Source organism: Cavia porcellus, unplaced genomic scaffold (assembly GCF_034190915.1).
Source record: "Cavia porcellus strain 051 isolate PalLab524CR breed Dunkin Hartley unplaced genomic scaffold, mCavPor4.1 scaffold_7, whole genome shotgun sequence".
NCBI classification, from domain to species: domain Eukaryota; kingdom Metazoa; phylum Chordata; class Mammalia; order Rodentia; family Caviidae; genus Cavia; species Cavia porcellus.
Window position 1 is genome coordinate 75,486,064 of NW_026947490.1, and position 24,537 is coordinate 75,510,600.

Genomic DNA, 24,537 nt, shown 5'->3' on the forward strand with positions numbered 1-24,537 from the left:
TTCCCTGCTCACTGCTCCAAATTCTCGTGACAGTATTGCAACAGGAGGATGAATGACTGCACATTTAAAACATTAACAGCTGTGGGAAAAATCATGTAGGACAATGCGGAATCCTGCAGGAAACTGCAGAACACTCATCCACCAGGGTCACCTACACAGAAAGGACCCAGCAATGGCAGGGTCCCAAATTGTGTGCTCCCTGCCTTTTATCCCACTCAATGTCCCCAGTCCTCAATGTTCTCCAAGTTATGAAGATCTATTCAAGTTATGTTGATCTGTGTGAGGAGTTAGCCTCTCTGGCATCTGGCACACACCCTATCACAGTGGAGGAGACTGTTTACATGCCACGCCTCCCAGGAGGCGGAGCCACAGCTTCCTGGAACATCACAGAGCACACACTGAGCCTGACAGAGGAAAGGCAGAGAGCGCACCACTCTGCCATACAGATGGATAAACTTACATCATTTGTGGAAAATGGATGCACCTTTAAACCATAATGTTAAGTGAAGTAAATCAGACACACTTATATATCCCGTAGTTTCTCTTACATGAGTAAATATGTAAATAAAGTACAAAATAAATACAGACAACATGAAAAAAAGAGAAAAAAAGTTACTGTTACCTATCATGTACCATGTATCTAAAACTATACCTTGATTTAGTGTAATAATCTTATTGTTTCATGTTTTTGGCCCATTAGTCTGGCTGTTAACTGTGTATGATAATTAACTTTATAAGAACTTACAAATAAATGAATCAGATGCTGGCAAATGAGATGTGTTCTGCCCATGTACCAATTCTCCACAATGAGTGTATTACAAACATGTAATAATAAACACATACATTAGTAAATAAATACTGATCAATGGGTTTTTGAAAGGCAGCACAGAGGCTGGCTCAGAAATGAATTCTGGGGCTTAGCAGTGTTGAGTAGATCTCATCATGAAAATGAACAAGATGACATTCTGCTCCCCTTTTTAAAGCCCAGACAAGTTTGAAACTTTCCAGAAAATAATTTCTGCCAAGAAAGTAATAGGCAAAAGCATCAAAGCCTAGAAACAAGTAGCCTAAATGGTATTCAACAGCTTTATTGTTGTTGTTTAAAAATAATAAATTTAAACTTAGGTCTAATCCAAACTTGCTTTAGTCTAATAATCTACAAGAATACCAGTTCCCACCCAAAGCTGTGAATCTTTCTAGAAATCCTACCCACAATGCCCATTTCCAGTCTGTGGATTTGCCCTCGGACTACCAACCTTTGGCACTCTGCCACCTACTCTGGAAAGCTGTACATACACTTGAAGGACAGGAGTATGCCTTAAGATAATTTAACGGGACCACAAATAGACAGCTTTTATACTAATTCTGTATGCTGATTTCAATGGACATTAGGAAAAACTGGAATTATCACATCAAGACTTAGCACACAACAGATGTATAAAGTTCTTGTTTAAAATACATTCAAGTTTAAAAATAAAGAAGAAATTCTTTATTTTTTGCATGGCAAAATGTCTCGAGTGTGGTGCCTGAACCAGCATTCACGAAACGCTGAAAACTCTACAGCAGCCTTAAGACTAACGGTTCTATCAGAAAGTTCAGCCCTGACCCTTGCTTTCTATCTACCACAACGTAATCGCACACTCTCCTGCCCTGTTCACTTCTCTCCTGCACAGGGCATCTTGGGGAAATAAGTCTGAGCTCACCGACTACTCGCCCGCTGCCTCTCTGTGTTTCACAAATAGCAGAGCACGGCTGATCTGCTCATACACAGGTCACCCAAAATTCAAGTCTCAGGACGCTTCTGAATGGTCCTGGTGAGCCTCGTTCCCCTTGAAAAAGTCCTTCCTCTTCCCTCCTAATCCGGTACTCTAACTTTCATAAGCCACGTTCCCTTCCTATTCCTTGGTCTTACTCTCCACAACTCAGACAATCAAACATATCTAGGTTTTCACACACTCCGCGGACACAGTACAGCCCCTGGTACTACAAGATGATTTCCATAGCAACTGCACCACGCTCTGCCTGTGTGCCCTACACAGATCTCCAGAAGCCCAAGTCTGGCACCGTACCTAGGCCAAATCAATCGAGATGTAATTACCTTAAGTCTAGCTTCACAATGTCACAAGATGCCCAAAATTATTTTGCTTTAATTCAGTTCCAGTAATCCCCTGCAGCTAGAAACTTTGTTTCTATGAGCCTGAATTTTCTCATGTTTGATCTTTTATTTTATAATAACTTAAATGTGGCAAACAAGGATATTTTGTGCCATGACAGACTAAATTTCAGAGACAGAACTAATGCCTTAATCTCTACATCCTAAACCAAGATTCTTTCCTGTAACCAAACTAATTTTTAATAATAGTCCACAATATTAGAAGTTCCATTTTGGCCATGTTCACATGAAGAAACCACAGAAAGAGTGTGTTAAAAGAACTGGACACTTTCCTGCTGAGTTTTTAAAAGAATGGAGGATTTCAAATCAGCAGGGATTTCAAATCATCTGCTTAGCGAGTAAAGCTCGGGGTGGTACAGAGGTTCTTTTAGTCCCTCAAGCTTCAGAAAATATAAGGGTGGAAGAGAAAACTCATCCACTAGAAAGCAATAAATTCCCAAATTAAGATGGATTGAAAGTTCTCTTCTGTGCCAAACTTGGAAAGCACAGTATATGATGTATTTTAACTCAGATCTCTCATGGACTCAGAGCTCAATACATACTTATTTTTAATAAAAGAGAAGAAGCTTCAGACATGTAAGGCTACATTAACCAACCCATAGAACATTTGATTTGAAAGAAACCAAATTTTTATACTTTACATGAAAGGCTTAAGGGCTAAAGGCAGCAAATGACCAGGGAAAGGCCACATGCTTGTAAGGTGAACCTGGAAAGCTGTGTTCTCTGGACCCTTCACCACAATGATAAAAATTTCGTCACCCACTGGAAAGGAAGGGCTTTGCCCTAAAGAAAATAAACTACTACTTACTTTGAGGCTTCTTAAAGTAAATAATCGAGCCTTTGGCTACCACTGTTAACCTCAGCGCAGGACCTAGTTCTGGCTCAGCCATCAGTAAAGGAACTGATCATCTAGAGAGGACACGTTACCTATCGCTCTTCTCCCATAAGGTAAATCCCAGTGTCAGCACATTCACTGACCCTAAATACAACTATTAAGCACATGGGAGATCTTTTCTAGCTTCCCAGGAAACCAACACAGAAGGTAAAATTAGATATTTGTCCAGAGAACAAGGAAAAAGAATCAGAACAAAGACAACAGGAAGAGCCTGGGCTCCAGTTTACTTCATCTGTGAAGACTGCCACCTTCACTGCCCCCGAAAGGAGGGTCCCCTGCCTGCATCTGCAAGGTGCCCTTTGATCATGAGAAACAATCTGTGTAACTGAACTGCACTGATATTTAGGAAGGAGGAATAAAATGTGTGTCCCCTCTGGGTTTACCCAAGTGCAGAGGTGACCAGTGGTCAGCGGCATGGTTCGCACTAGTGATGACACCCTCCACTGATGTGTTGTCTTTAGGAAAACTGACGGGCCCTTCCCTATCCATAAAAGTGTCAGCACAGGCAGGGCAGGGGTGACTGCCCCATGACACCCAGCTCCCCGTGACACATGTTTGCCTTCCCTTCTTCCGTTAGGGCTCCAGTACAGTTCAGTTCCCATGGCGGAGTCACACATTTCCTTCTCTGATCCATTTTAGGCTTTTACCCTCAGAAAAACCCATTTCTTATTATCTGGGGACATTCTGGCACAGTCTCCTTTACATATACTATTTTGCATGGTTTCCACATATTTTATTTAACAATATATTTAAATTTCTCCTTGCTTTTTTGCTTCAGGTTTATTAGATGCATAGTTAAAACTGAGATGAGTTTTGGAAAAAAAAACTGTCCTCAAAGAAAACCAACCCTTATTATGACTTGGGTAAATTTTTTTAGTGAAATGAATCTAAACTTACACTTAAGCATGTCAAATCCTAAGGAAACATATGGTTTTGGTACCATATAATTATTCTCTAAAACTGTAGTCCCTGATGTGTAAATCCTGTGGATTCAGACAAAAAGACAAACTTAAAAAAAAAAAATGAGACCTCTTAACCAAAGAAAAATAAAATTCTTTTTATTAGGAGCTTATTGCTTCTTTTTTTTCAGGATGAAAAATGAAAAATATCTCCCAAAAAGGTCACTTCCAAACAATATTAACACTAGGGTGGCACCTGGAACCCTCCTGAATTTACATATACTGCTGAAGGGGTGAGTCCACACCTGCGTACACAACATCAGTAGGTGCTAAGCGCAGCTCTGCCTAACAAAGCAGCTTTCCAGTCCTGTCCCTGCAAGATTTTCAGAAAGATGCCACTTTTCTCACAACATAACTGAACTCCACTCTCTTTCCTACACTGACTACGGATACTTTAACTTTATATGACTTCCCGAATGAAAAGAATGAGTCATCTCAATTATGTTCAAAACAGCCACAGAGATTTCTGCTGTCAGATCTGAACATCCCAGCCCTCCCTCATGAGAGCCTGGCAGAGCAGTTTAGTGGTTATCAAACCCGTGGCCATCAAGACAAAGGGAATATCCTTTCTAAGTGTAAATTTTAGTGTATCGAGGAGGCTAACAGCTGAACATCTTCTGCCTGGTATTCATTTTAATTACTTTTTCTTAATGTAGTTCTTAGTTTTAGACTCTTTAAATCTTATATTATTCTCAGATTGTTAATGTTGAATATAATTAAATGTGTATCTTTTGTCTTGAGTGTTTAAAAAGTAATAGTCTAAGGATGTTATGATTTTCTTTGCATTGTTATCCATAATTGGAATATCAATTGTAGAGCACAATTTGAGTGATTCCCTTTGAATGCAAAACAATTACTATAACTTTGATTATATGGAGACTTATTTCCTTATACATATCCTTCTGATATGTACAGAGCTGAGTATGGTATTTCCTTCTCTTCAATTGGCTCTAAGCACGGTAAACAAGGCCAGCTGAGATACTAAGCTCCAAAGCCATCAGTCTCCTATTTCTTCCTTTGTGCTCTCTCTAAAATATGTAAGCACAGTGGGATGTTATGAGCCATCAGCTCCAGGAACATCAACTGGGTATGAGCCTCAAGATTAAGAGGCTATGACTCCCCAGGGCACAAAAGTTTGCGTATCAGAAACCAAAGCAACAGCCTCCTAACAATTCAGTTGCTACCTTAATTGAATTATGCAAATTGATCCTTCTGCATATCCTTTTCTCTGCATTTTGCAGAGCTGCTTTTCTCCCCACCTGGCCAGCCAGCTGATGTTACTCACATAATTCCCCCCCCCATCCTCACTGTCACTTATCCCTGAGCTATCCCCCTCTTCACAAGATAATAAATTCTGGGAGAGGCCTAGGATCAGGCCTTTGTGGCACATCCTCATGGGGACTGGACTTAGTACCCCTTGGCTACCTTTCACTTGGAGTATGTCTTGGTGCCTTTACTCTCGGTGTGGGTTGCACTGGACGTGGTAGATTCCAATAATGTCTCAATGGGATTACAAATATAACTTTTTGGACTGTGAAGAAAACTGGAAAAGGGATTACGATACTTAGATAACTATACTCAATATTTGGAATTACAATAAATTATTCATGTTGATTAATTTCTTATAAATATCAATTAAGTCTTCTATGTATTGAGTTGCTATTAAGTCCAGCAACTATGCTAGGCATCAAAGACATAAAGTACAGAAGAAAAATGATTCCTTCCCTAAACAACAACAGAATAAAAACAGAAAAAAAATGGTGTTTTAGAGGTTTTATAAAACTTTAGTACTTGTATTTCTCGTTGGCAATACACATGAATAAGCAGTTTATTTAACCCAGTATTCCTGGCCCCAGCAGAAAACTCACAATCTCTTTTTCAAAGTTCCTCTAAAGATAAGTAACCAAAGATTTCCTGGGAAAAGGCAAAGGGCCAGCTCTAGCTCTCTCAGCAATAGCTAGCCACGTAAACAAACATTTGTGGTTATTACGGGCTCAAAAAATACTCCTGAAGGAAAGAAAAGAAAGGATGAGTAAATAAAGATAGAGATGCTAACAGCTACTTTCAGCCTTACACCATTTGACGTAACAGTTAAAGCAAACCACGAAATGCTCATGGAAAAAACTAAAGTAAAAGTTTTCTTCCTGCCATAAATGATGAAAGCAGACAGGTGTCAGGGAGAGGACGGGCGTGGGGGTCAGCAAGGTCTGCCCACCACTGCAGACCTTGCAGAAAGGAGCTATGTAAATCTAGGTCTTCATTTAAGATGAGACTCAAACGCCATTTGTTTCACAGACTTGTTGGGAAGTGAACAGCTATAAAGTATTTGCCACTTCATGCCTTCTTGTTTAACGCTAGTTATGATTCATCTCAGAACCTGATTAGCAGTCGAAGGCCCAGGTGGGTTTGAATGGGATGCTGCCACATCCTTTGCTATATTCCTGTATCTTCCCACTGTAACCTGGATAAAACAGAACTTCCACACAGGGTATCTGTGCAACTTAATTTAGTGGATATACATTAAAAAGGGTACCTAGCATTTGCAAAGTGCTCGAGGAACACCAGCAAATATCACGAACTTCCGAGTCCAACCAAGAGTAAATCTCTAGGGCCCCAGGAGGAAGAACTCATAAATCATATTCTGACAACTTTACTCCCAAAATAGGTACCGTGTATTGTGTACTAAAAATCTCGAAATCTCTTAAACAGCCTAAAAACACGAAAATTTTCACAAATATAAAAATGTGATGCCCTGGAGCTTTTTCCGTTCTGCACACATATAACTTCATCTGGGGTGCATATTCCAAGTAACTGAGTTCGCCTGAGGCAAAAAGAAGACTTGGGATCTAACATTATTTCTTTATCAACGAAAAGTTTATAAAGCTCACGGATACCATCAATGGTCCATAATAAACATCAGTCCTGATGAAACAAAACAGATGACATTTCTTCTGAACTTAAATTATTTCCCATCTGACAGTCTTAACCCAAACTCATTTTCCATTTCCTACAAATGACAACACATGTTAATTTTTAGTTGGCAATGTAGCTCTTTCAATCTGCGGACAAAACTGTCTTTAATGCTGTACCACCAATGCTCTCCCCTTGATTTTTAGATATGTGACTTTTTCTTCCCAGTTGCCATGGCTCATTTTAGTGTAGACATAGCGGGGTTGAGGATACAGGGATATTTAGTCAATTATTTCTGGCTGTGGTGGTGGAGAGGTTTCCAGAAAAGATGAGCACTTCAGTTGGTAAACCAAAGCAGACTGCCCTCCCTATTGAGGGTGGGTGTCCTCCAATACTTCTGGGGCCTAGATAGACCACAAAGGCAGAGACAGAACTCCCTCTCTGCCTGTCTGCTCCTGATCTGGTTGGAACTGGTTGGAACACCACCAGCGTTCCTAGGCCTGTGGACTCAAGTGGAAACCACACTATCCAGCATGCAAAAGGCACATGGTGGGGTTTCTAAGCTTCCTCTGCAGGAGCCAATGCCTGTGAAGTTTCTTCTAGATAAAACAGTGGGGAGGAGGACAGATATTGTTGGCTCTCTTTCTCTAGAGAACCCTAACAGCTAAAGCTACTCAGGCCAAAGCCCCTTTCAGAAATCCATTAAAGAAACTCAGTGGGTCTTTCGTGGTGCACACACTCCAAAATCCTCACTCCCTCCATACAAGGTGGTCTAAAAATACAGTGAACGTGTACCATTTTTCCTGCCATGAGTCCCTTATCGTGCACCCGCTTTGAATACGTCTCGTTCGTGCCACTTTCTGTACTGGTGGGAGTCTCTTTTGAGGAAGGTGTTTCATTGTGCTGTCATGTCTGCCTCGATGTCCTGATTCAATTCCCAACACTTATCTTTTGTGGTCACTTTGCCTTGTGGGAAGAGCCAGGAGTTGCAGGGGGCCAGTTCCAGTGCATCAGGAGGATGGGGACACGGCACAGGTTGCGATGAGCCTGCCTCTGTTGTACAGCACTCAGAAGCAACATCCAGCATCTTTTTCATTACAACTTATAAAGACTCCCATGAAAAAGGGCTTCCAGAACTACTCCGGAAAGTGGCAAGAATACTGGGTGTGTTCAAAATGCGAGAAGTATTGCAAGAAGGACTAGTGGCAGTTTCCTTAGCATAATACATTTCATTTACACATTCAGCAAACTTGTCTATTGCACCTTGTATTATACAGCATTTTGCCTCTTCTCTGACTTTGAGGACTTAATTACACCCCCATACTCTCCTTCTTCTCCTAATAATTCTCAGGCAAATTCTTCTTAGGCTTCTTTCCCAGAAAGTAGTTATTGCAGTGTGCAAAGCACACTTTTTTGTTAGCATATTTAATCCCCAAAGTCATTTTGCAGGATAGTTTTACTTAGGTAGATAAGGAAAGTGAGATTGAGAACCCTAAAGTAACATCTAGACACCAGGTTTGACTCCAGGTGTGTCAGATGTCAGAGCCAAAACGTTCACCACTCTGCTTCACTCGCTGACTCCCCGGGAACACCCTCCAGTGCCCTGCTCCTGGGATTTCTCCTGGGATGTCTCCCATAGTTATATAATTGAATTCAACAAAATACTGTATTAATAAAGCCTTAGAAGGTGCAGAGTGCCTTGGCAGCATCTCAGAACTTTAACAACAAAACCGAGAGCACTAGGCAGCTGCATGCGGTCCAGCACTATAGAATGTGTGATGCTGGTGCATCTGCCCTAGATGGGCTATAGGGTGGCAGCCAATCAACAGCAAGGAGCACTGAATAACACTCTCGAAACACCTACTTGCAAACCTCCCACACAAAAAAATTGCAGAGGATACAGGATTTACAGTTTCTGTGAAACTGCGGGGGTATCCATGAACAATTATTAGTTAGGTTCTAAGGAAAAATCAGCAAACAACTGAGGTTGAAAATGCTGAACTGTATTTTCACGGGGGTATACTGTATACTTGAGGGTCAGTTTTTCTGTCCTTTTAGCCTAGCAGTTGCAAAATTCCACGGGTGAATCATAGTATCGTCAATTACAGATTTTCAGAGAAAATACTACAAAACACATCTAACCTCCCTTACGTAATCTCCTCTGGTTCACACATTTATGAAATTAGCTAGGCCCTTTGGAAATGATATATATTTTGGATTTGTCCTTATATCACCTCTTTCAGGATCCACCCTTATAGGATATTCTGTAACAACAGTCTATTCTCATGTTCAAGGCCCTGCCATTCTATGCCATGCAGGATAACATTAGCAGGCCTGAGTTGTCCAAACCGAATGCATTTTTAACAAATCCTGCCTTTAAGACTAACCCTTGGCCAGGTTTTGGGAGACGAGCTCTGAGTTGTTTTTGCTGTACCTGAGGTTTTGGGACAAGTGGAACTAGTTTGATCATGCTTCATGATGAACTTGTGTCTTTATGTTGGTGGAACTAGAGACAGAGCAGCTAAAATCAGCCGCTAGGGTCTGCACACCTCTGTGAGTGAGCTCTGGTAGGTGCCCTGCACACCCAGGGTCAGGTGCGGCCCCTGGGCAGCAAACCTTTCCACACACTGTGTGGGGAGTGCAGCTCCTCCAGGAGACAAGGCCTGGAAGTCACCGCCTGGTTTCTCCCTGTGGTGTTTCCATCTGTGTCCCATAGCTCTATCAAACCCTAACTACAACTGTAATAAATTCCTATCATCTTGTTTTGAAATCCTGTATCAATACTGTTTTTTCTTTTTTTCTCCTGTTGCTATTCTTGTCATTTTGCTTTTGTTCTTGTTTTTTGTTTGTTTGCTTCTAGATTTTTCCGGGGTTTTTTTTTTCAATTTTAAAATCTAAAAAATGATACTGATGAAGTAAAGGATACAGCAGAATATCATGGACTTACACTTTTTTCCCAAAACTTTCGAACCTGCCTAAAAATGTAATATTAGATCTTAAGCAAAGGCTTAAGGGAAACTGATGAGAAAGTAATCTGCTGGCATTACATCCATGACTTTAGTTAATTTGATTAAAATGAAAGTTGCATTTATTGGGTAAGTCCATGCAGAGTGACACTTTGGGCATCGGACATGAAGCTCTTTTTCATTGGTATATTCAAGCATTCCTCCAGTTTTCAAATAATCATCAACAATAAAATTTACCTCTTTAGGGAGATGATCTTTTATTCTGAAGCACTGTTTGTCTGTTTTCTTGTTTTGGGACAAGGTCTCACTAGATAGTACAGATCGGCCTTGAACTTGTTTATGTAGCCTGTGCTGGCCTCAAACTCTGACAATCCTCCTGCCTCAGCCTCCCAAATTCTGGGATCACAGGCATATGCCACCACATGCAGCTTGAAACATTTTTATACACAGGTTTTCTGATTTTCATTTTTGTCTTACGGATCATAACTCTTCTGCTTCAAGATCACTGTTCATTTTCCAAATGTCTTCCTATGAATCATCATCAAACTCAGAACACCACAAACTTGGTTTGTAAGACAATGATGCATACTTGTAATTAGTCCAGAGAGGCCAGCACTGCATTCAGCCTTCCCCATCTCAGTTCCTGGCAACCAACCCCGCCAGGAACTCACGTCCAAACTTGTTTCTCTCTCCATTCCTCCTTCCTTTTCTTTCAATATCTAAATCTTTGGCAAATTCTGACTTTTCCCCCAAAACCCATCACTACTGACACCACGCTAATGACCTACGCCACACCATGCCTTTCCCCCAAACCAATCTCCCTGCCTTCTGTCTTACCTCCCAAGGCTGTGTTCAACTTAAGAGCCAAAGTGACCTTGGAAAGCCCCAATACAGATCACAAACTGGTCTTCTCAGCCTTCCCCAGGTTTCCACATCACTACGAGAAGCACCACGTCCCTTCTGATGGCTGTCCAGACACCACATGGTCTGGCTGTGTCACCTGCTTCCGCATGCTCCCTGCTGCCCTCCCTTCTCTCCCAGTTGATCTCTCTCTCCTCCTTCAGAGGAGCTTACATTTTAGAGAGAGAAGCTAGGTGCACAAAAGAAATCAGTAAATGTGACGAGAAGAAAAATAAAAATAAAAATAAAACCAGAACGGAGTTAAAGCATGGCGTTGCTGGTCATCACTGGTGCTCCAGGCAAAAAGACCAAGTGTAGGGGCCCTGAGGGAACCACTGCTCACAGAAACAGCACGGAGACCAGTGTGGCTGGAAGGGGAGAGAGCCCAGCACTTAGGAGACACTCAGAAAACAACTTATTAAGGATGTGGTCCTTTAGACGCTCCTAGATAATCATGTAGCTCTACAAATACATAAAAATAAAAGTCATGGTGTACCAAGGGAAACCATTTGGAGGCAAAGTGTACTACAGTGTTTGAACTTTCAGGGCTTCAGAGTGGTCAGTAGTTTCCTGAGAGCCTCAAGTGCCTCCTAAGTCACCCAGAGTGCCCCACCTCTCCAGGGGCCTGCTGTGCCTGCATCCTCAATCCATGTCCTGAATGTCCTGTCTTGCCTCCTGATACTCCACAGACAGTTCTCTGGGTCACCCTGAAACACATCCCATCCTGCCCAAAACTGGGCATTCCATCACTCTTCCTCAGGACCAGTGGGTTCTGCCTTCCTGCACAGGGGCGGGGTGCTAAGACATGTTTAATGTTCTGTTTTGAAGTTTAAAAAGATTCTGTCATGTATCCACTTCTAACCACATTTGCAAGGATATTTATTACTATTTAACAGCTTGGTGTAAAGTCTTATTACCATTATTTGCAAGCTTTAAAAAATACTTCTATACTGTTTATTTTTCTCATCTAGGGAATTCAGGAGTCCCTCTATTATTTCTCCTATATTCTGCAGATATATTCCAAATTAGTTCCATATCTGTAAATTAACTACAGACACCCGCACATCAACAGACTACAAGAAAGATTAATGATCATACAGCAAGGTTCCTAGTGCCCTGGCTGACATATGAAAGTTATTTCATAAATAATTCTGATTTTTAAAAAGAAGGCAGAAGTCTTCTAATGCAGGGCCTGAAACACAACCATACTGAATGTCTGTGTTGGTGGGCACTGACATGGTCCTAAATGTTTAACTTGGTGTTTGCATCTTCCTGGATGAACTGTCCGTCTGTTTTTCAGAGTAGCAACCTACTCCGAATCACCTGTGTATCTTCTCACTTCTGCTGTATTCTGCTCTACCCACACTTTCATACTCACCCCACCCAACAAGATCACATCTCTCTGCTCACAGCTGGATCCCCCCCCCACCCCGCCCAGCGACTTCTTTAGATCACACCTGATGGGCTGCTGCTGTGCTCATGTTGGAGAAAACTCTTTCTGCACTTATTTCTTTTCATTCCTTGTCCCAAATGCCTGCAGAGCCTGGCTATTTCTGAGGTAACTTCTAAATTAAAGGGGGGCAACTGACACTCGGGATCCTTTCAAAACAAAGATTTTGGAAAGTAACATTCTTTCAGTGACACCTTTCCTCTGACTGCGCTCAGCAGCAAGGCAGAGCCAGTCTCTCTGGTCCCTGAGGCCGTCTTAATTCTCCAGTGACTCTCAGAGTGCCTCTTACAGCACTTTCATCATCTGAAATCACCATCTGTCTGGGTTTTGTCTTAATCTCCACGAACAGTTTCTACTACTTTGAGAACATTTCCAACTTTCCCAGTGACTGAAGGGACCACGACCATCCTGGTCCACTTAGCTCCATTTCTACCCTAAGTCTGGGTGGCATGAATTCCACCTTACAGGACAGCTGTGCACACCAACTGACTTCTTCAGTTCGCAATCGTTAGTAAAATTCATACCATTGATGCTTACAGCTTTGCCTCGTTCCAGAAGTAGTCTGTTCTTTCTCTATTGCCTATATACTGGGAAAGCAATATATCTTTTAAGCTCAGAGGGAAAATAAAAACCTTTGCATGCAGGCACAATGTCTCTAAAGTCATCTTAACATCCTTCTCTGCAATGCCAAATAGTAAAAAGTCACAGAATGACTTTGCTGGAAAGAAAAAAAGGAAGGTCCAAGATGCTCTCAGGAAATGGGGAACACACCAGCATCCCAAGACCCTCTGTGGCCGGTCCATAGCTGTGCGGCTGAGGGAAATGGTGCAGGTGATGGAAGAACCAGGAACACCTCATTCACTGACTACAAAACAAACCTACAGACTCCTTTATTTTATAACCCTTTCGGCACACCATGGTCCTATTATAACAGACCGGAAAGGTGTGGATTGTAATCTACAATAGGATGTATTCCCCAAACCACAACAATTTCCTATGCTGACGTCCTAACCTTCAGTACCTCCAAATGCGACCTTATTTGGAAACAGGTTACCGATTAACACGAGCTCACACTAGAGTACCACCGGCCTCTAATCCAGAGCACCTGTTGTCTTTAAGGGCCAGGAAAATGTGGAGACTGCATGCAAAGAAGCCACATCACAAGGAGGTCTCAAAGACTTGGAAAGGGGTTTGGGGATGTAACTCTGTGACACGGTGCTCAATTAGCATATGGGAGGCCCTGCGTCCAACTTCCACTGCCACCAAAAAAGAAAGAAGAAAAAAGTGCAGGAGAAGGGAGGGAAGAGAGTCTCCCTCCCAGCCCCAGAAGAAATTAGCCTTCCAGAGCCTTGATTTTGGAGGTGTACTGTGAGACAATAAATTTCTGCTGTTTAAGCCACCCGGTTGTTTTGGTAATCCTGGCAAATTAATAGTCTTAGGTCTACAATTTTCATATTGCTGAAGTAGAAGTTGTAGTCACTATTATATCCACACCCTTAAACAATAAACAAGCCATGTTTATGGTTATGTGCAATCCACTAACTACACACCTACTTTCTTACAGTACCCTAAATATGGCTGGGGAGGTAGCTCAGGGGCAGAGCACTTGCCTGGCATGCAGAAGGACCTGAGTTCAATCCCCAGTACCACACATACACACACACACACACACACACACACACACACACACACACACACACACACACTAGTGAGTACACATAGACTCACTCATCCAATCCTCTCCCACCATAACATAGACACTATTATCATCCCCTTTTTCACAGCTGAAGAAACTGATGCATAAACCAACTAAGTAACCTGTGTGACCCAGCTTTCCCAGTGATGAACAAAATACTGACACTTGCAACCAAAAAGCAGGGTCTGACTTGTTTATGGTTTCAGAGGTTTCTGCCCATGGTTGCCCGGCTCCCGGGGAGAAACTTCATAGCAAAGGGGCCAGCAGAGCAAAGCTGCTTAGCTCAGGGCAGCTCGGAAACAGGGTTGGAAAAGGAGCAAGGGACCAGAGTTCGCCTTTCCAGGTCACACCACCAGTAACCCACCTCCTCCATCCACACCCCACCTTCTACAGCACACTCAACTGCGGCCTGCCAAGGGGTTAACCCGTTAGGGCCCCTACATGACCCAATCATTTTCCAAAAGCCCACAAAACTTTTAGGGACATTTTACATCTAAACCATATCATTATTTAAAGTCAAAAAGAAAGTGAAGGAGACAATATATAAGCCCAGGCAGCCTGACCAATGAGATAACTACTCTTGCAAACTATAAACTTCCTTCCCAAGTAAAGAAGTTACCTGTCACTTCCCCCCCGAAAGGGCCTTTGTTCCCCTCAGTAAAATGAACAACTCTCCCTTGTTTGTGTGTCTACCCGATCTAACTCCTGCGACCTTTTTGATCTTATCAATCATTTTGTTTATCCACAAATTCTCCCTTCAGACTTAGCTTCGCATCTTTGCTTAGATACAGCATTAGATACCATCCTTGATCTTTATTCTCAGGGCTACTTGCTTGATAGGATTTCATCTCTATATGTGTTCCTTTCTCACTGAAAGAACACAAGTTTTTCAGTGAATCCTTAAATCCATTCAGAAGTCATCTTTCTGTGAATCCATACATGCACTGCTCAATATCATTTGAGAATTCCAGAATGATGCCAGTTATGAAGGTGGTTATTCCATCTTACACTATCAAAAAAGAAATGAAGTACTTACACAGATCAATACAACAAAAGGAAGTAACTTTGCATGACAAGGACAGAGTACTCTTGGAACTTAACAGAAGACAGAGAAAGGGAATAAACTGAGACTGACGTATCTGAATTGGGCCTTAAAAGAAGATAGTAATATAAACCAAAAGTCATTAACCTGCCAGAAGACAAGATAGGTGAGACTCCTGAATCACAGGCACAGACAAGGACTTTTGAATACAAGACCAGCTGCACAGCAAACAGTTCAAAAGTGAACAAATGCGATCATAGAAAATTAAAACGCTTTCCCACAGCAAAAGAAACAACGGAGTGAAGAGACAATTTACAGAATGGGAAAAAAATTTTTGCTAGCGATTCTTCAGATAGAAGACTAGTATCTACAATATACAAAGAACTCCAAAAAAAGAGATACCCCCAAAATAGAAGACTCAATCAAAAAATGACATGAAGGCACTTCACACAAGTGCAAACAGTCAATAACTCCATCAGAAATGCTCAACATCACTGGCTATTAGAGAAATGCAAATTAAAACAACACGAGATTCCATCTACTCCAAAAAGAATGGCCATCATCAAGAAATCAACCAATAACAAATGCTGGCAGGGCTGAGCGTGGGGGCGGAGGAAGCCTTTTACACAGTTGATAGGAATGGAACTAGCACAACCACTATGGAAATCAGCATGGAGTTTCCAAAAAATAAATGCTGAAACTAGAAATTCCACTTGACCAGCTAGTCCCATTCTAGTGTCTTTCCCCATGAGTTAAAGACATGATATTGCGGTGACACATGCACACCCATGCTTATAGCAGCACAATTCATAATAGCTAAATCTTGGAAGTGACCTATCAAAACACAGATAGGTACAGAAAATGTGATATTTGCAGAGCATGGAGTACTATTCTGCCATGAAGAACAATAAATGAGCCATTTGTAGAAAAACAGATGCACCTTGAGACCATATTAATGAAATCAATTAGACACAAAGCTAAAATATCACAGGTTTTCACTTATGTGAGAAAACCAGAGCAAAATAAAAAACAACAGGAAGCAGGAAAATCTCTCTCAAAGTGGGAGGCGATTAAGAGAAGGAGGGAAGGAAGGAGATGGGAAAGAATTGGGATGTGTTACATACATGTACTAACTACACACAAGAAATGTAAATATTGTGCCCTGCCTGTATACAGGCACTAACAAACTGACTTTTTGATTATAAAGGGGTCAGTAGGGATGTACACAGTTTACTGCACACTTTTTACTACTTACATGCCCACTGAGTTATCTTAGGGTACATGATTACCTTTCTTACAACTTATTTTGTTCCTCTGAGGATCCACAAGGGGTGTGAGGTGGAGCCCATGTGCTCATGGAGACGCTAAGTTACTCCTGTCTTTTCTGTAGTGCAAAGCACCACTGATTACATGCAACAGAGGTCTTCAAAAGCTACCTGTGGAGACAATGAAAGAAAATATGAAGGGAAGAGAAGAGAGAGAAGCTGTAAAAGGATGAAGTGCATTCTCAATGCTCCAGAATCCAGCAGTCTCTCCTTTCCGCTTCTCCCTCCTCCTACACTACTGATCTGCAGTCTATCTGCTTCAATGCTTTTCCCCTACATTTCTTTTTTTGCATAAAATGCTCTGCAAGCCAATCCATTTTCTCCTCACCGCTGAGGATTTTCTGCCTTGCAATCTCTGTTCGTCCCCTTCCATACGTTTTTTTTCTCTTTAGCACTTCAGTGATCTCGCAAAGCTTCGTGCTCGCTATCTTTCTCCTGCCAGATTTTAGAGCTCCTCAAGGTTGAAAAACATGTCATATTTATTTTGCACGCCTCCCGTGCCTGCTCCCAGACAGCCCCTTAAACCCAAAAGTACCTGGCAAACAGTCCCTACATGACTAAATATTTTCAGGATCCTACCACTCAACCAGTGTTCTTTCATCTGACACTCCAAGTTCAAAAGTACATTGGAAAAAATTATACATCAAAGCATTCATTCCCAAATAATTCAGATTTATCTTTTCTAAAGCGTCCAATCGCTGAATCAAGTCAGGAGTTTCACCAAGAAAAAAAAGAGGTAAGCACACAAAGAAAGCTCTGTAACATAACCACCTTCACATTGCTGGCTCAACTCGGCTTTTTCAGGCACAGGATTTATCGTTTGAAGCCCACTCCGGAGCATAAAAGCCGACTTGCATACCTTTCCCAAGAAAGAGGAATTAGAAGGGGCCCAGTTCTCTCAAGTATGCACAAGACAAAACTCAACAAGCTGAGGTGTCTTCGCACTGTTAAGGTTTCCACAGCACTCTTAATGTCTTCTTACAGAATCCTTCTCTGCAAGTCACATTAAGTTCTAAAATTGTCATGGTAAAAATCTTAGGACTCTAACATAACACACTGATAATGGGATGAGCTCAGTGAAAATCACTTTCTTGGGGGGGGGGCAGATCTTAAAATTTCAAACTAGTGTTTAAGAAGAAATAAACCGAACAGTGAGTAAAAGGGACCGGCTGGTTTTTACTCGGCTGTCTGTTCCTCCTGGGTTCTCATCAGAACCAACAGACTCCAAGTTGCAGAGGACATTAGGGAAGGACAGAAGGGGGGAGAGACGGGCATCAAAAGACACTAACCTAAGACAACCGTGCAGGTCTTCAGTGAGTCCAAGAATCAGGGCCCCTGACAAAAGTGTGGAAAGTATTTCAAAGCTCCTGATAAACCACAGGGTATAAAGCTAAGTTTAAACCCAGGGCCCTTACACTCAGCTACATTCATAACCCGCTTCTATTTATGTATTTATTCACTGTTAAATTTTGCAGTAAGATTTCTCTGAGTCAGGCTGCAGTCAAACTTGGATCATCGTGCCTCAGCCTCACAGTGTAAACGAATTAAAGAGCAAAATAAAAGCTAGCTAGGAAAGAGAGATCTTTGATGAATTAGGAAGAGGATCAAGACACAGAGGGGGAAAGAAATGGGACAGAAAAAGACTTTTGATGTGTCGCAGATGTGCACCCATTACCCACAAGGAATGTGTTCATTTTGTATTGCAAACATGCACGAATAAATTTTTAAAAATCTGACTATAAAGCTATAATAACACTGTATAGACTTTCTATGAGGTCGAGTATATGAATAAAATCCATAAACAGACTCACAAAGACACAAAAAATGCTAAGTATAAACTCTAAAGCTAATTTTTGTTTAAAAGGGACAACTACATTCGCAGAATCCAATCACTTTTAATTTTGAAAATTTCACTCTGGAAGAGTAGAAGTTAAAGAATTAAAGTCCCAGAAGACAGAGTTTAAGTTCTTTTCACGATAACCCCATTTAAACCTTTCTAAACAGAGAAGAACTCAAAGGTTTCCAGGTCATCTTCTGTAACCCATCCTGGAGGATAAAAACACTCAGAAAAATTCCCCAGTATCTAGCATAAATTCCTCTTAATGCTGGCTTTAAGTTGATGATTTCCCCTTCCTTTTCTTCAGGGCAGATGGAAAACAGCTGTCAAGATTCCCTTTCAGGCTCCTTCTTCCTTCTGTTAGCTCCTCTCCCTTGAGAGAAGGGAACCCTACAGGTGATCAAAACTCAGCTGTCCCTGCCTGCCCCCCTCCCCCGCCTCCTGGGAATGAAGTCATTCAATGGCTGAGGTCCCAGGAAAAGTTTTCCAGAATTTATGGAATTCTAGAAATCCACTGCTTACTGACTGTCCCCAGATATACTGGAACAAAAACGCGTTCCTCACCTTCAAGAACAGAAATGTCTAGAAGGCAGGCAGCGCAGCGGATTCCTTCCTGGCATCAAGGTCTTACCACCATGTGGTAGGTGTTCATGCACCCTGGCAGGGAATATTTTTAAACTGCTAGTGATTTTTATCACGCAGTTCTTGAGTTTCCTGACACTCCTGCGACTTTTTTGGATGCCACTTCAGAAATACAACAACCCTTTCCATAAACCAATCTAAATGAGTAGTCTGATAAGGGTCAATTTCCAGGCAGTGATTCCTCAAAGGCGTAATCTACACCGAATTAATGACATAACCTGCAGATGGCTGTATTTTATACTAAAATTTACATAACCAGTGATAATATCACCTTGTACTTCAAGAATTGCTGCTAACAAATATCCTTGTTTTCTTTGTAATCGCTTATTTGACAGCCACACAAAAGCCCAGGGAACTGCTGCATACCTCATCAATAAAAATAGTACCGATCTGCAAGTCTGCTGAGCCCACTTCCTTCACAAATTCCTCTGAAGAGTTAGGAAATGCTGATTCGGCACTGCTGTGGTGTAACTTCTGCATGTATTAAATGCCTACCGCTTCATAGCTGGGTTTGCTGCCCAGGAGAAAAATGCAAACGCCTAACTTAAGCACCCACTGTGCCACGCCGTGACCTGTGTGTGCAACGCACATTTCACATGGGAAGATTTAAATGACAGCTTTTTAAATCGACTGTGGGCTCTTGCTCAATTTCCACCGAAGAGGATGTGCTCTACCTCACACACAGGGGGCTTTGATTACTCTATGTCTTTCTCACTAGCTGGGGAGAAGACAGGGACTATGAACAATGCAAATAATATTCATTGCAAGCGTTTAGTTTTTAGGGGTTGGGAGCGGCTGTTTTCTGCACACAGAACATATATTCAATAGCAAACAGTCGCTATCTAGAGCAAAGCAGACGGACACACCCCATGATGGATACGTCGTGTGTGTAACTGAAAGCGATCTGTATTGATGCCTTTTGTTTTTAGAGTAAGATTACACTTATCTGATTATGATGACTATTTCCAAATACAAAAGGATAAAGCAAATCATGTTTATTATCAATATTGTCTATAGCTTCTATACGTTACTAAAGAGAGAAATTCTTTCAAGTATCTACTAATACTGGGTAACAATCACCAATTCATGTTTATAAAACACTTAAGGGAGTTCAAGTAGAAATAAACTCAGTTATAACACTATCAGAAGTTATACCCAGAAAGCTCCATGAGTGTCAGGAAACTCAAGAAAAGCATGCTAAAACTCACTAAGTAGTTTAAAACTCACCTTTCTATTCTGAATTAAGGAATAAAGGACTCCACTGAAAACATCAACAACCTTTGCCTCTTTCCAAATTGAGTCATTGCCTTTCTCCACTCTGATCTCTAAGAGCTCTCTAATTCTTTCTCCAGCAGGTTTATATGCCTCTGGGCATCTGACAGAGGACTGGCATCCTCCCTGTGAACAGGCCACAGCTTGCCTGCCTATGGCAAGTCCGCCACTTGTAAAGCACAAGGATGAAGCCAGCTCCAGAGGACTCTGCATCAGCCTGGGGCTCCAAGGGATCAGATCAGACGCTCCACGGAATCTTCACAGGGAGACCAAGGCAGCGAGGAGAATAAACCCCGCTGCAGAACAGAGTCCGAAAACAGCCCAGAACAGGAGCCCAAAGCACAGGAGTGTTTTAGGGAACCCCAAGTTCACAACAATAGTGAGTAATAAAAATGAAATAGAAGCCATTAATAATATGAATTTCAAGTCACAAAGGAGAAAACAACCACTAAATATGCAATTTACATTAATCTCAGATTGAAGGAATGCTACTAATTACTGCTAAAATGACAGACAAGTGTCTCACCCCCAGTATTTCCATTTCTACAATACTGAAATAATGGAAAGCTCACCACCCGCTCTGCATCACACTCTATTTACAACAGGCTTAAATATGAAAATCTTAGGATTGTTTGAAAAAATGCAACTTGAAAATGCAAGAATTCATGTATCTGTATGCACCACCCAGCAGGGACTTTTCCGTTCTTTCCATTGTCTGGATGCATACAAATTTAATAGGTAAGCATTTAACACTAATGTTCCTCCCAACATTAATTCTTTTCTCTAAAACACTTCATGATCAGCTAACTAATCATTCCTTTTCATACCATACATTAAAAGTTGTGAAACACTGAACTTAGAGAATCTGAGTTTGCAATTACATTATAGGCACAGAAAAGTTTTCTTTAGAGAACATTATTTCAATTAAAATTAAATATGAAAACTTCCACTTAATGTAAAGTTTAATTTTTAAAAGGGAATTTCTAACTATAATTGTATGGTAGAATTGAGAAGCCATTTTCCTAACATCCTCTAATTAGAAATAATCATTTCTAGCCAGGCATGGTAGCACATACCTGTAACCCCAGTATTCGGGAAGCAGGAGGGGTGCCGTGAGTTCAAGGCCAGCCTTGAGCTACACAGTGTGTTGGGGCCAGGCTGAACCACACAGCAAGACCCTGTCCCCCTGCCCCCCAAAAAGGAAAAGAAACGATCACTTCTAATTACTGCTATCACTAAATGGAAGCGGGCTCAGTAAGTACCTCAGGAGCCTGGGATTCTAATCTCCATTTCCCATCCTATTTGACCATACAAATTTCATAGGAAAATAATTTCCCTTTCACTACTCTGGGATCTGGCACTTGCCTCATCCCTACACTGGGGCACCAACTCTAGGTCTGCAGAATTTTTCTTGTGCTGTCCAAACATCTGCAAGTAATTTTGTGGCCCATGAAAGTGTTTTATTCTACAAATCGCTTATAGAGATTCAGGAATAGTGATGCATATCTGTAATCCCAGCTCTCTGGGAGGCTGAGGCAAGATTACAAATTCAAGCCCAAATTGGGCAACTTCGTGTCTTAAGGAAAAACTTGCTTAAATAAATAAGTGAATAAAGAATCAACCAACAAATTATTTAAATAAACACATAATCTGGGAAAATTGCTCTGCTCAAAGGCCCTGAACCCAATCCCCAGTAATCCCACCCCATCCAAGAAAAAATAGAAGATAATGCAATTCCTAAATGAGAAAAATATGGCATCTAACAGATTTGCCCTGTTCTCTGATGGACCACATTTTTTTTCTTTTCAATAGGATTAGTGGAAATTCTTTGGGTGCCTTACTTGCAAGGTCTGAGTCTCCTTACAGACCAGAAGTAACAGGGATGGAGAATATTTTCTATATTCAAGAGTCCAACATCCTAAAGGCCAAGTAATATTCAGTGTATGTTTGCAACCACAAAGCACTAATCTTTTGCTAATTTCTTTGCCCTTTTTGAAACCAAAGTAACTGATACATTAAAACTCAATTATTGGGCCAGGGATTTAGCTCAGTGGCACAGTGCCTACCTGGCAAGCACAAGGTCATGAATTTGATCCTGGGTACAAAAAAAAAGATAAAACTTAATTATCTTTTTTTTTTTTTTTTTTTTTGGTCTTTTTCGTTTTTATCGGTACCGGGGATCGAACTCACGACTGCCTGCTTGCAAGGCAGGTGCTTATGCCGCTGAGCTAAACCCCTAGCCCCAAAACTTAATTATCTTATCTTGTTTTTAATCCTCTCTAGTCATCTACTAAAATCATAATATTGAGCAAGAATACTGTAATTTCTTTCATACAGCACAGCCTGACCCACAGCAAGCAGACATAAATTGGAAAATATTCTATCATAAGTAACATTAAGAAATGTTTAAATAACTTTTTCATCTATGACTCCAAAACACGGGGATTTTAAAAAAGTTATAATGAAGCACTAGGAAACATCTGTCATGTTAGGAATGTCACCCAAGGACAATTCCTGGGGCCAGGCACAAGGCACATGCCCCTGAACACACCGTCCTAGCGTGGTTACGAACCAATTTTATAAATTCTGCAGCAGATGTACACATCTGTATTGCCTCCTAGAGGATATGTGACCCAGCCTGGCAAACCAAAGCTGTTTTCCCTCAGTCAGGCCCCAAACTCTGAGGATGGAACTTGAGCCAGCCTTCACCCGCAAGAGGAGGAGTAGGACCTCAAATCTCCATCCTGCAAAGGCCTGGATCAGGCTCTGCTGCAAAACCTTCTTTGGTTGAAGCTGTTTGGTTTTGTTTTTCAAAATTCGCCTCTCTTGGGGAACTGCACTGTTGGTTTTTGATCTGAATGCTAAAATCTACTGTGCAAGGCCCCTGTTTTTATGGACGCAAAATTGGCTGAAACTGATTCTGACATCATACACCAGTCAGGGTAAGTAACTCTTCCAAGTTCACCGAGAGGCTCATTTCTGTTTCCTCCCCTCCAGAACCAGCTCTGTCTGGCACTTTCTGCTGGACCCACAGAGGAGTCGCTAAGTGACAGAGAAATCAAATTCAGTCCTTCCTTTCCATTCTTACTAAGACAGATCTTAGCGACAGATTCACAAAAGGGCTTATAGCCCAGTGATCACGCAAATGCTCAGATAAGTAATTCTATATCTTACTTCTTCCATGCCCGTTACATTTTTGTGATCCCATTTAGTTATCCAGTCTGGGTATTTGATAACTTATTTCATCTCACTGTTTAATTTCATAGATTATCGTTTCTTGAGAAATCAAACACTGAAGAAAAAAATTCTTGCAAAGGTCAGCGCTCTAAATACTAAAAATGCTGAAAATATTTCTAAGAAAGAAAATTCATTTTCACATTTCATGTACCATTACATCATGACTAACATTTTTAACAAGAACTTTATTCCATGAAGATGCTGGGAAACTTCTCGTGTCCCTGAGCTGAAGAACTCCAGGTGGCCGAGGGTCACCTTAAGTCTCCAAAGCCACGCGCGAGGTTCCCTCCCCGCGCCAGCCGCCTCACCGCACCCGCAAGCTCTCCAGCGGCAGCTGCGCTCCGGCTCGGGCGCGACAGAACTGGACCGAGTGGCACCGCTCGGGCGCTTCCCGTCTAAAGGGGCTGCCCCGCCCGCCGGGTTAGCGACCGCCCGGGACGGCTGCGGAGCTCGGGACGCGCAGCGTCGCCGCGGCCCGGCCCAGGAGCAGCGCCCGCGGGCCGCCCGAACACGCAGGGGGCCCGCCGGCCCGACGCCCTGGGGGTGCGCTCGGATCTTCGGGGGTGCCCCGGCCCCAAGCCCCATCTCTCCGCCGCCGGGAAGCCCCGCACGGCGCCTCCCGGGTCTCGCGGGGCTCCTCGATCCGCCGGCCGTGAGCCCGGCAGACGGCGCCCCGAGGTTCGGGAAGGGTCCCGCGCCCCGCGCCCCGCCTCCGCTTACCGCTCCCGCCGCCGCCCGCTCGGCTCGCGCCCGCCACGCGTCCCCGCAGGACGCCCGGTCCCCGCGCTCCGCCCGGCCTCAGCGCGCCCGCCGCGCCACGGTGCCGGGACCCGCGCCCCGAGACGCGCGGCAGCCTCCGGGCGCCGGCGGGGCGAGGCAGGCGGCGGAGGGCGGGACGCGGCGGGCCGGGGCTCCGCGAGGGAGGAGGAGACCGCGACGTCAGCGGGCGGAGGGGGAAGGGGACCCCGACCTCCCGCCCCGCGCGCGGCTCCGCCCGCGCCCCAACTCGGGCCGGGGGCCGCGCTCCGCCTTCCCGCCGCGGGCGCACGCACCCTGCCGGGCCAGGCCGCCGCCTGCAGCCGGCTCTGGCTTCTCGGGACCGCAGGCTGCAGGTTCGCTCCGGAATCCCAGCCGGAGGGAAGACGACTTCGGTAGGCCCCGGGGGCGGAGCCGGCGCTTCCGCACCGCCCGCGAGTGAGGAATCTCAGCGGGTAGCAGAGGCCCGCGCCCTGC

The 24,537-nt window shown here is 42.9% G+C and overlaps 1 protein-coding gene across 5 annotated transcripts in view; it reads right to left on the reverse strand.

Annotated features, from left to right (window-relative positions):
- Dse (dermatan sulfate epimerase) overlaps positions 1–24,537 on the reverse strand; it is a 63,930-nt gene that overhangs the window by 38,847 nt on the left and 546 nt on the right. Inside the window, exons 1-2 of one of the 5 annotated variants that reach the window (XM_063253868.1) lie at positions 24,357–24,487; positions 16,281–16,427 (exon numbers count right to left, since the gene is read on the reverse strand). The exons of 1 other annotated variant lie outside the window; for it this stretch is intronic. The gene's annotated coding sequence lies outside the window, so the exon portion shown is untranslated. Of the gene's footprint in view, positions 1–16,280; positions 16,428–24,024; positions 24,163–24,356; positions 24,488–24,537 lie in introns of those variants that run through there. 3 more of the 5 variants (XM_063253869.1, XM_063253870.1, XM_023563645.2) reach the window with 3 other exon arrangements.